Source organism: Artemia sp. Qi Xiang Cuo, chromosome 13 (assembly GCF_049724085.1).
Source record: "Artemia sp. Qi Xiang Cuo chromosome 13, ASM4972408v1, whole genome shotgun sequence".
NCBI classification, from domain to species: Eukaryota; Metazoa; Arthropoda; class Branchiopoda; order Anostraca; family Artemiidae; genus Artemia; species Artemia sp. Qi Xiang Cuo.
Genome location: NC_142806.1, coordinates 49,989,966 through 50,002,939, shown reverse-complemented (window position 1 = coordinate 50,002,939; position 12,974 = coordinate 49,989,966). Strand labels below are relative to the sequence as shown.

General features: G+C 34.1%; 1 long non-coding RNA gene across 1 annotated transcript; it reads right to left on the bottom strand.

Moving 5' to 3' along the window:
• Window positions 1–4,351: 4,351 nt before the first annotated feature.
• Window positions 4,352–9,530, bottom strand: LOC148945375 (uncharacterized). Its single transcript, XR_016142748.1, has 3 exons — window positions 9,012–9,530; window positions 7,904–8,042; window positions 4,352–4,443 (listed from the first exon to the last, which is right to left on the bottom strand). It is a non-coding gene; the product is annotated as an uncharacterized LOC148945375 (long non-coding RNA).
• Window positions 9,531–12,974: the final 3,444 nt, after the last annotated feature.

Below are 12,974 nucleotides of genomic sequence, written 5' to 3'. Positions count from 1 at the left end.
GCTAAAAATTCTGGAACGGCTCTAAATGATCAATTCACACGGTAAAATTACCGTTTTTGCGGGATTCCACCTTTTTTTCTGGAAATACGGGAATATGAAGGTATTCCAACATTAACCATGCTCATAGTTACACAAGAAATATAAAATAAAAAGAATGAACTATTAATAATCCCATTTTGGGCTCTAGAAAAAGATTAATTTTCCAAAAAGTTTGATCCCACCCAAATAATGATCATTTTTACTGTTTCACGCGACCTTTTTGTTTCAATGCTTAGCTTACACTGGAATTATAGCACCGTTTGAATGAACTATCGCCTCTTAGTCTGATTCCTCATCGCAATTCCTTCATCGCAGAGAAGCTAGTGCACGCTAGAACACGTTTGATGATAAAATAATGATATAAGCTTGCCGGAGAAATGGATAGCCATTTAACAAGAAATGAAAAAAGGAACGGGTGTTGCAAATAACTTAAAACCGTGAATATTTCGGAACTTACTATATTGGCACTTTAAAAAAAAAGAAGAAAATAATTTTTTTTTTTGGGGGGGCGGACCCTCCGGCTCTCCCCTGGATACGCTACTGCCTAGGGGTATATGTGGTCCTTATGAAGGGGTGTTCGCATTAACTTCAGAGGGGCTCTTTTAATTGGAGATTAAAAATTTTAGTTCACTTTTTTAGAGTCAAAAGATACTGGAGGGCAAATGCCCCCCCCCCCTCTACACTCTTTTTCCCCAAACCCTGCAGATAAATATTTTGAGATGGCCATTTAAAAAAAAAAAAATTCAGAAGTCAGATAACAAAAACTCCAGGTACGACAAAAACCGGGGACGAATATTAAAAAAAAAAAAAAAAAAAAAAAAAAAAAAACAGCTTTAAATTTTGAAAATTTAAATCACCAACTATACCTATTAAATACATAATAGAAGAGGAAATACTAACAAAGAGCTCTAAACTGACAGGACTAGCCATTATAATTTCCCCGAAATATTGAGGCAGACATCGACAGGGTAACAGATAGATATAGCAGGAGTAGAAATAAAGAAATAGACTTCTTATAAAATTATGAATTCTGTAATTTAAGCAACGTATGTTGGACCTTAAAAAGTGGGAAGATACGCTACGTTGTAATGAAAAGTGAAATTTTTATTAGTGAATTTTTGAGATGTTGTCACAGTTGGCAGTGTTTATTAGAACACTGCCAAATAAGACTGGCATCAAAAAGAGAGAGATATTTCATAACTCTCGGTTTAAGAGACGATACATTATGTTTTCAAAATTTGTATGCAAGGTTTGTTTAATCTTTTTATCTGACATTTAAAACTAGATTTTAAGTAAAGGCAATAAAACATTAACTAATCACTATTTCTTTTTAAAAATAGTGTTCTAATAAACACTCGACAGGGTAACACTTAGCGGACGCCAAGTTTAAAAACAGAGAACATCTGCAAAAAACTAGCAAGAACTGAGTGAAAAAATTTATGATCATGTAGCTCTAGAAAGTGTAACTTTCCTGATTGCTGTAACAAAAGACAGACACTACCATTAACTGGCAGTAAGCTGAGTTAAGAAAAAACAACTGACTGAATGATTAAACTATGACTGAATGATTATACTTTTTCTGCCTATCCCCTTATACCGCCTATCACGAGTCCTTCTTGGCTCTGATGAAAGTCCGGACACCTAGAATAGCTTAAATTTGTCTACTAGGAAGTCTTTTTGTGTCACAACGTGTAATTTCCTGGAAAAATACCCGAGCCGACTAAAAATTTCATCAAGGTGTAGGAAAGTTAAAACTTTTAACAACTCCGAAGTTTCTCTTCAGAAAAGCTTCTTCTGAACATATCTTGCTGTCAGACAGTAATTTGTTTCTGAATATGCAGTATAAGTGCCGAACGAGTTGCGTTTTCTAATTCTGAGCTTTTTTTTCTTTTTTCTTTTTTTAAATGGGGAAACTGTATAGACAAACTGTAGTAGGAGTTTTCAACGATGGTGATTTTAATAGTGAACTTTTATTTTGATTTGATATCATTTTTAGAGGGTATCCAGACTTCTTTTTAGCCATAAAAAATATTTTAATTAAATTATTTTGTTCAGTGAAACCTGGATACAATTTGTAATTTAGGAATCGGAGTTAAATTGCGTGTTATTTTTTCAACAGAATGTTTTCTCGAAATACGCCACTTGTCTACCAACTTTTGCCCAGGCAATATAACTCTAGCCTATAAAAATATCTCTTGTCTTAGACAATCAAAAATAAATTCCAAGAGTCTTAATTTTAAAAAAAAAAACACATACTCACGACTTCTAGCAGCTTTCATAAGATGAACCTTTTAGCCAAACCCCCCCCCCCCCAAAAAAAAAAAATTATTTGGAGATCCAAATTCAGTTTTCTAGACCAACAGGGATCATTGGCTGATTTTAGGGTGTTTTGGGGACTTTGTGACAGACTAGCCACCCCCTTTGCCAAACATAAATATTAGTATCACTTAAGGAATTATTTACAAAATCCTAGATTAATGGAATAATGTTTAACAGCTGGCCAGTAATGAAAAATCAATCTAAATAATTTCAAGACTTTGACTGAAGAATCAACTCTTGATTCACCCAGAAACCCAATCAGTGAGCTTTGCTTTTGAAATTGTTAGAGATTTTAGCACCAAGATCCTTAAATAACCCTTACCATTGTACATTCGGAACAAAACCCCCCAAAAATAAAAAGTAGCAATCCAGAACAAAAAAAGTTGAGCGTTGAAAAAAAAGAAAAGCCAAAACCAATTAAAACCACAGTACTAAAAAGGAATTAAATTCACTCCTCGTGTCTAGCAATGTTTCTTTTTGCCAGTTATCTCTTGGGTTTCTTCCATAAACTTTAATAATTTAGCCTCCCAGCCACTCACTCAATACCAACCTCATGTACAGCAAAAAAGGCCTCCTTTTCCGTTTCAAATGTCATGAAGCCGTATCCTCTTGATCTTTATGCTCGATCCACTTTGATTTCAGCTTCAGTTACTTTACCATATTGTGAAAAATATTTTGCCAGTTCATCTTCAGTGGTTTCTTGTGGTAGTCGGCAAACATATATCTGGCGTGGAGCGTATGTATATGTACCCTATAAAGACAGAAATTATATTGCTAACCAGCTGACACAAGAAAGTTTATTGCCACCAATATTTGTAGAAAGAAGACTGCAGGCATGGGATACATATATTTTAAGTTCATTTAAAAATTTAACCACCACATAAGTAGCGTCATAATCAGCAAACTAGTTATAAATAAACTGACTGTACAGTAAAACACAAGTTGTCAACATAACTGAGAAAAAAAAGGGCCCATAATTAGACCCTGAGGGACACCAACCGATGACGATAGTGGAAGGAAAGAAGAAGTAGAATCATTAATTACAGTAACTTGTGTTCTCTCAGAAATATAAGATTGTACTAAATCCAATGCTTTTGCTAGGAACCCCCGAATTATTAAGCTTAGAAAATCAAATCAAATGACAAAAGTTGGATTGGACAATACATAGCATAGACCTACAAGATTCCATGAGTACTGTTAGAACAAGGTGGCCATACTTTGGCCCTGAATTTACAGGTGAATTGATAATCAACCAACATTCAAAAAGAGTATACCAATAGGGATCAGGTAGAATGTTCAACTAGTCTTGAAATCAGTTACAGAATCTCGTAGCTTATGCATTGAATAATATATATACTTTAGGCGATTTATCAATAACACAGGGGGGGCACAGTGGTACTTTTTTAATTTTTCAATCTTAAAAAACAAAAAACAATTATAATAAATAATACGTAGAAAAAAATCTATGGGGCATATACCCCCCCCCCCTGAACCCCGGCGGCAAAGCAAGCCTAAAATAAAACAACTAAAATGAAAACAGAAAAATTTCTGCACTTGGACATAAAGGAAGACATATTAAGGGAAACTGACTTGTTTTTCTAGATCCTTGAATTATGCAGACTTATCTGAGTTTTGACAAAATTTTTAGCGAACAAATTGAGTTTTGGGGAGTAAACTTGATCCGAGAGGGGCAGTTGCCCCCTGGCCCATATCATATTACTCCCCTGTTAATAAGTATTTGAACTCAGTTCCAGAAAAACTATTGCTACTACTAAAAACAACTCAACAAAGCACCAAACCACCCGACGCCAACACAGCTACGCACACTCCTCCACCTTCCTTGTGTAATAAACACGTCCCTCTTTACACCCTCTCATCCCGTCCACAGGAAAGGCTTGGAGCTGCACCAACTTGCTGCTAGCAGTAAGTGCTAATAATATCCCTTTATCTTTTTACTAGTGTACCTCTGCTAGGGTATCCTCCTCCTTCCTCACCTGTAATTCAGACCTTAGATATTCAAATGCTTCTTCAACTATTGGACATTCTTCTCCAGCTGTAGAATCTCTGGGTCTCCAGTACATATATCTAAAAACAAAACAAAAATGTTTCTTTAAAAACGTTCATTCCTTTCCAAAGGGTTTATTTAAAATTTGCAATAAAATTTATAGATACTTCCATGATATACCCCTACCTAGTTTTCTTCTAATAAGCAACTGTAACACTCAAGCCTAATGATATATACGAAAGAATATAAAAATATGATTATTGTATTGGTAACCACGGCTATCACCTGATATTGACGTAGGAGTGATACTGCACCACTTTATTGGAGCCTCGCTGGCGCCAAATATTGTAATTGAATGCCTCGCGGTTACCATTATTGTAAAGTAAATACAGAGTATTTTAGTACCCTTTTTACGGTATACTGTGCTCCAGGGTATGATAATGACATCGAACGGTTAAACGGCCAAACTATAGGCCAAGGGTGCATCAAACCTGTGTACCGTGAGAAGAAAATAAAATAATTTAAACCTTTTGTATATAAGAAACTTATTTCCTTCTGAAAATACATTTGGGATAAGTTAAACCCTCCTGTTACTGAATCTAAATCCCTTTTCGAAGTTTCGTCTGAATTAATAACAGGGAGAGAAAAACCGCATTTTGTTCCCAGTCACACATCTCTTTAATACTTCAAGTAAAAAGATGATTAATATTTGCGTAGATACTCAGTTCTACTTTGTAGAACTGAGTCCCCTTTGATCTGCAGAACAAAATAAGCGCGGTCTATTGAAATTAGAAATGAGACAGATTTGAATTTAGCGTAATGAACAAAAGGAATGTTAACACGCTTGACAGGTTAACATTCCATTGATGCAGAAAGATAAGAGGGATTGGAATGTTTGCGAGGAGTTAGTTATCTGACATTGTTGAACATTGTTGTAAAAACAGAGTAGCGCCTACTTTGAGGAATATGAAATTCGAATGATTAAAAGCGGCAATAAAATTATTGGATGCTCAAACAACAGAATAAGGATAGTTTGGCGACATAATAAGGGTATGGGGGTGCCCCACAGTGAATTAGTCCAATCGTGAAACAGCTCTTACAGCACAGAATCAAGACTCGTGTTATATAGTAGTGAAAATGTGTTTTTCGAACAATTCTATAATCAGCATTCTATGATTATCAATCATTCTATTATCATCCTATGATCTATTATGATATTATCATTCTGACTGTCAGTACAATTGAATTGAAGTTCTACCTATATTGGTACATTGCTGTTTGCTTAAATGTAAGTCTCAGTAAACCTATTACTTTCTTATTTGTGTTTGTATTCATGAATGTCTGTATCTCGTTACATGGTAGATAACTAGTTTAAATGACTCCATTGGTAAACACTCCCAAGGAATCTGATCTCCATATAACATTATAGGAACTCGGCAGAGACGACTTTATGGATGCGGCGCATCTTCCCCCATTAAACAAATTCATCCCCATTGCATGTGGCCCAATGTAATTCTCCCACTATTTCATGCAAAGAGCTCCCACCATTTACCCAATAACGAACCACTCCAGCACAACATTATACTACTTTCCCATAACATTAAACAATTTAACCTCCCCAATAATTTCTCCCCATAACACCTGGGTCACCACTAGTATCTCTAGCTATCACTTTGCAGGGTAAACGAACCCCACCCTCCTGTTGAAATAATTAATGACAGTATTTCTCGCTAACTCTTTTCCTACCCTGTCGGGGTTCCTGGAAAAAATAGTCTACACGGCTGTAGAAAATAGCGTACTTGTATTCTTCCAAAAGGGCACAAAACACATACATATACTGTGAACAAACAGACTCCCTGAGCGGGGTCTCAAATGCGGACTTGAAAACAAAACACCACTTCTGTACAAACGCTCTTTCTGTACGGGTGGACCTTAGATTTGTCCCAACCAATCAGCTAAATAAAAGTTCCAATCCCTGTTTTTTTTTTTAAATAATAGTATATTTCAATGACTGAGACCCGGAAGACAAAAATAGGATTTCCACTTGAAAGCTTAGTTATTGCAAAAGAATCTAGCTTAGCAGCGAGAGTTTACCTTATGATTGAAAATTATACTATAGATATTAGGTAAATTTAAGCAAATGTATTTACGGAACAGAAAACAGGTCATTTATCTGAAAAAAGAACAAGGGATGGAACCCCAAAAATAATACTTAAAAAAAAAACAAATTTGGGCTATATGTTTGCATATTAGGAGAGATGCGGGTATAGTATAGCAGGCCTGCATGCCTAATGACTTATGTACAATTATTCAGCATATTATGTAGTAAGAATTGCTTTCTAACTTGACACTGTCCAAATACTTTACCCCTCCCCCCTCCTAATGTAGCTCATATAATGCAAAAAGATAACAATAATTGTGCAGTTGACAAATCCCCCCGGGGCCGTGGGCAGGCATTGCAAATTATGCCCTAGGGGCATATGTGGTCCTTATGAAGGGGTGTTCGCATTAACTTCAGAGGGGCTCGTTTAATTGGAGATTAAAAATTTTAGTTCACTTTTTAAGAGTCAAAAGATGCTGGAGGGCAAATGTCCTCCCCCCTCTAAACTCTTTTTTCCCCAAACCCTGCCGATAAAGATTTTGAGATAGCCATTTAAAAAAAAGAAAAATAATTCAGAAGTCAGATAACAAAAACTCCAGGTACGACAAAAACCGGGGACGAATATTAAAAAAAATATAAAAATAAAAAAAAAAAAAAATAAAAAAACAGCTTTAAATTTTGAAAATTTAAATCACCAACTATACCTATTAAATTCATAATAGAAGAGGAAATACTAACAAAGAGCTCTAAAATGACAGGACTAGCCATTATACTTTCCCCGAAATATTGAGGCGGACATCGACAGGGTAATAAATAGATATAGCGGGAGTAGAAATAAAGAAATAAGACTTCTTATAAAATTATGAATTCTGTAATTTAAGCAGCGTATATCGAACTTAAAAAAGTGGAAAGATACGCTACAGAAGTCAGGTAACAAAAAATTCAGGTACGAAAAAAACTGGGGACGAATATTAAAAAAAAAAAAAAAAAAAAAAAAAAAAAAAAAAAAAAAAAAAAAAACAGCTTTAAATTTTGAAAATTTAAATCACCAACTATACCTATTAAATACATAATAGAAGAGGAAATACTTACAAAGAGCTCTAAACTGACGGGACTAGCCATTATACTTTCCCCGAAATATTGAGGCGGACATCGACAGGGTAATAGATAGATATAGCGGGAGTAGAAATAAAGAAATAGACTTCTTATAAAATTATGAATTCTGTAATTTAAGCAACGTATGTTGGACCTTAAAAAGTGGAAAGATACGCTACGTTGTTAGGAAAAGTGAAATTTTTATTAGTGAATTTTTGGGATGTTGTCACAGTTGGCAGTGTTTATTAGAACACTATTTTTAAAAAGAAATAGTGATTAGTTAATGTTTTATTGCCTTTACTTAAAATGTAGTTTTAAATGTCAGATAAAAAGATTAAACAAACCTTGCATACAAATTTTGAAAACATAATGTATCGTCTCTTAAACCGAGAGTTATGAAATATCTCTCTCTTTTTGATGCCAGTCTTATTTGCCAGGTTTGCTTTCTTTCTGGCCTGTCTGCCATTTTTTGCCAGCAAAACACTAGGAAATAAAATTTTAAGATTACAATTGTTAAAAGACCTCAAATAAAACAAAAATTGATGCACTGAACATTTCACGTTTTTGTATCAACTATTGGAAACATGAGCTATACAAAGTTGCCGAAACTTAAAACCAAAGGAATGTGATTCAGTTTATCTTTATGTTTTGATCAATTACTTTTTTAAGAGTTATAGAAGTTAGGGATATGGAGCACTTGACATATATAGTTTCTTCAAGAATAGATTACGTTGTTTCTAGAACAGAAAATCCTTTCAATTTATACATTCAAAGATAAAACTTTCACAGCCAGTTTCAGAAAACATTTTTACAAATACAACATTTTTACAAATACAACATTTCTTATTAGTGACGATATTGGCGATCAATTAGTTTCTCGAATACGCACTTCAAATTCAGAATTTATCTTACGAGTTAAAGAAGGAACTGATAAAGCTAAAACTACATATTTAATTGGATATTTTCGATATATTGAAGAGAAATATATACAACTGAAGATTACATTTTAATCTCTGCTGGTTTTGAATTTGGCCCTGTTATTTATTTTAATTTCTGTTTGTTTTGGGTTTAATTTGTTCACTGATACTGATTTGTGGTAGTTGTAAGCTTGGTAGATTATTTGATTCTATTATGTTCATTTGGGTTGTGTAACCCAACATATGTTAGTTAGGTAGCCTAACCCAACATATGTTGGGTTAGGCTACGTATTTAATATATGCTATGCTTCACCCCTCACCCCCTAATATGCAAATATATAGCCCAAATTTATTTCTAAACTATTATATTTTCATCGTGTTTTGTTTTATTTCATTAGCATTAACCAAACTTGACTTCTCACGTTGGTTCCAGCTAAAAAAAATTTAGTGGGTATTTTGGTTAGGTTAGGTTACATTTTGCCCCGCTATAATTGACCCCCCCCCCCCCCCTTTCTAATGTGCAAATATACATTACCTCGATGTAGACCCGAAGCTTCCCTGCCATATTTTGCAACAACTTAGGCCATTTGCCATTTTCTACCTGCAAAAAAAAACAAACAATTTATTGAAACATATGGGAGACTGTTGGATAACATAGACGATAGCAATAAAGAGGATTTTTATTTCTAACTGCAAACATTAGGTCATTTATATAAATTAAAAACAGTGCCGGCCCTAAAACTGACCCTTGTGGGACCCCCTGGTCAACACTTGATGGTGAGCAAAAAAGTAGATCAACAGAAATTATTCTACCAGACAAAAAAGACTTGAACCAATGAAACGCACTACCTCTTACGCCAAAATGAGAAAGTTTAAATAGAAGAACACTGTGGGTTAAAGAATCGAAGGATAATTTTTAAGTCTAATTATATGATGAGGACTCATTAAAAGAAAGCTAATCAAATAGTTACCGATTTAATACTCATCAGAACTTCCAAAAGGGCCGATGAGAAAAAGAAAGAGAGCAATAATAAAAATGAATAAAATATTCTGTTTAAAAAGCAGGAATATCCCTCGTGGGAAAAATAATATTGTCTAAGATCGCGAAATCTTCAAATCCGAATTACTCTAACGTTTTCATCGAAAGTTATACCCTTCCCCCATAGTATTTTCCTCCCAAAAACTCCACAAGCGCAACAGGGAAGTTTCTTTTTCATTGAATGGGCATTTTAATTTTTATTCCTTTTTTTTATTGTACGGTGTAGATTCATTGAAAAATCTGACACGATAATTTACATTTTTAATGGCATTCTCAATTTCAAATCAATTAACAATTATTTTTAAGGCCTAAGCGAAAAAAAATTAGTTTATTCAGAAAAAGACTACTGTTCATGGAAAATTTTGACTAAGTAAGTAAGTAAGTAAGTAAGTTTATTTGTAACCCGCAATATACAATAAATGTGGAGTAAAAAAAGAAAAAACAAAATAATATTATCCACAAGAAAATAATAAGGAAAACACAACATAAATAACTTAACAATATCCATAGAAACACTAATCTGGAAAAAAAATAAGTGAGGGGGTCACTGTTACATATCTTCCTTGGAGTATTGGTTCTCAGATCCTTAGCGATGTTGTCAAGCAGCAATAGAGGTTCAATAAGTCCAAAATGAGAAATAGTCTTGTGATTTCTATACCACCTTGGCAAATATAGCAGGAATTTACAATATTTAAAATAGCCTCTTCATAGCTGAAGACGGTCCTTTTTGCGTATTAGAGGCTGCAAACCGGAAAGAAAAAGAATTGCAGGAGAACAAAAACTATGGTAAAGTTATCAGACTTATACAACCATATAAGTCTGATAAACCCATATCTAGAGAAGTATATACAACTGAAGATACTTTTTATTGCTGTTACATCCAGTGAAATTTTAATATAATTGACAAGATTTTTTTAATTAGAAAGGATAATGTTGAATAATACCTACAGTGCAAAGTCAATATCAGGACACAAATCTCACCATCTGGCACTAATTAAAATGAAAACATTCGATGTTCTCTGGACTCACTGCATGCTCTACAAAACAGCTCTCATAAAATATTAAATAAAAATAACCAGTTTTTTCAACTGAAAATAAGGAACAACGTTAAAACTTAAAACGAACATAAATTATTACATACATGAGGGGTGTCGTCCTTTCCTCAATTAAATAAAAAAAACAAGTTTTTTTTAAGTGACAGTAAGGAGCAACATTAAAGCTTAAAACGAACAGAAATTATTCCATTTGCGAAAGGGGCTGTCCCCTCCTCAATGCCTCGCTCTTTACGCTAAAGTTATTGATTGTTTTAAAAAAATTGAGTTGTGAGAAAGAGTCAAACTTTAGCGTAAAAAGCGAGGCATTGAGGAGGGGAAAGTCCCTTTCATATACGGAATAATTTCTGTTCGTTTTAAGTTTTAATGTTGCTCCTCACTTTCAGTTAAAAACCTGTCTTTTTCTTATTTTTGAATTAATGCAGGCTTTGATTTTGGCTCACCGTATGTGAATAATTAAAACAAAATTTGTATATTACTTTTATTTGGTTAAATGGCTTTCTCGAAACTTGTAAAATTTTATTTACGAACGTTTTTATTAGTAATAAATATACATAACTTACGAATTAACTTACTTAACGAATCCTATATTTATATATTTTTAATACGTATATTAGGGGATTCGCCCCCTAGTCAATAACTCGCTCTTTACGCTAAAGTTCGAATTTTTTTCCAATTCTTTAAAAATGACCCTTAATCACAAAGGCTGCTAATTAGAATAAATAGCTCTTATGAAAATACTGAAAAATATTTGGCTTAAAGAGCGAGGTATTGACTAACGGAACGGGCAAACCCAATAATACTCGTAATAATTTCTGTTTGTTTTAAGTTTTGATGTTGCTCATTACTTTTAGTTGAAAAACTTATTTTTTAAAAATTTAATTTCTGATTATTTTTTAAATAATACTGGGAAATCCGGCACCCCCGTTCATAGCAATGTCGCTTCCCCCATAGAAAGACCCTCCCACATAACCCCCGACACCCCCCACTACCAGAAAAATTCCCCCCTAAATACGTCTGTATACTTCCCAATAACCAATAATGTATGTAAACATTGGGTAGAGTTCATAACTTTCAGCCTTCTCCCCAGGGGCTTTTGGGGATTAAGTCATCCTAAAAGAAATATTTATTATATTTTCGACCATGCTGAACAAAATGGCTATCTCACAAATTTGATTGGGTGACTTTTGAAACAAATGAGCGTGGGAGGGGGCATAGTTGCCCTAATTTTTTGGTCACTGAAAAAGGGCACTAAAACTTTTAATTTCTGATTGAATGAGCCTTCGCACAATATTCTAGGAACATTGGGTTGATACGATCACCCCTGGAGAAAAAAAACACGCATCCATGATCTTTCTTCTGGAAAAAATACAAAATTCCATATTTTTGCAGATAGGGGCTTGAAATCTCTACAGTAGGGTTCTCTGATACTTTGAATCTGATGGTGTGATTTTCATTAAGGTTCTATGAATTTTAAGGGGTGTTTCCCCCTTTTTTCAAAATTAAAGGCAAATTTTCACAGGCATGTAACTTTTGATGGGTAAAACTAAACTTGATTAAACTTATATATTTGAAAGCGACATTAAAATCTGATTCTTTTGAGGTGTCTATTGATATTAGAATTCCGTTTTTAATTTCGGTTACTATTGAGCCAAGTCGCTCCTTACTTACAGTTTGTTACCACGAACTGTTTGATACCTCCCTCTTTACGCTAATTATCTCCCTCTTTACATCAAATTATTCTCAAACACATAGTTAAAAGAGTTTTCTATTATGCTGAAAAGAAGGGCTAGCTCAAAATTTTGATAGGGCAACTTTGAGAAAAAACGAACGTGGGAAGGGGCTAGATGCCCTCCAAATATTTGTCACTTTAAAAGTGCCCTAGAACTTTTGATTTCCGATCAAATAAGCCCTCTCACGATTTTCTACGATCACTGGTTCGATAGAATCACCCCCAGGAAAAAACAACAACAGATAATCACGCATCTGTGATCTTTTGGCAATTCTACATTTTTATACAAAGGAGCTTGAAACCTTTACATTAGAGGAGTAGAAAGCTATCTTATACTCGTGTCATTACCACGTGGTTTATGGTTTTCTCTCTGAGAATAAACAAACTGAATTTTTCTTACTTGAAAAAACGGGAATTTTCACATATTGATGGATGTTTCTTGGAATATTATGTGTGGCGGTGAGTTTATTTTATTTTTTTCTCGGGTGTCAAAAGTAATTTATGTCTGTCTTATGGTTTTTGTCAGTGACAATGGAAAAACAGGAACTTTCACACTTTGATGGATGTTTTCTGGATTATTGAGTCTAACGGGGGGACCGGAGTCAATTACCTCTTCTTTCAAGATCTTGTTTTGTTGTTGTTTATGTGTGTTGGTCAATTTATTTGATGTTTTTC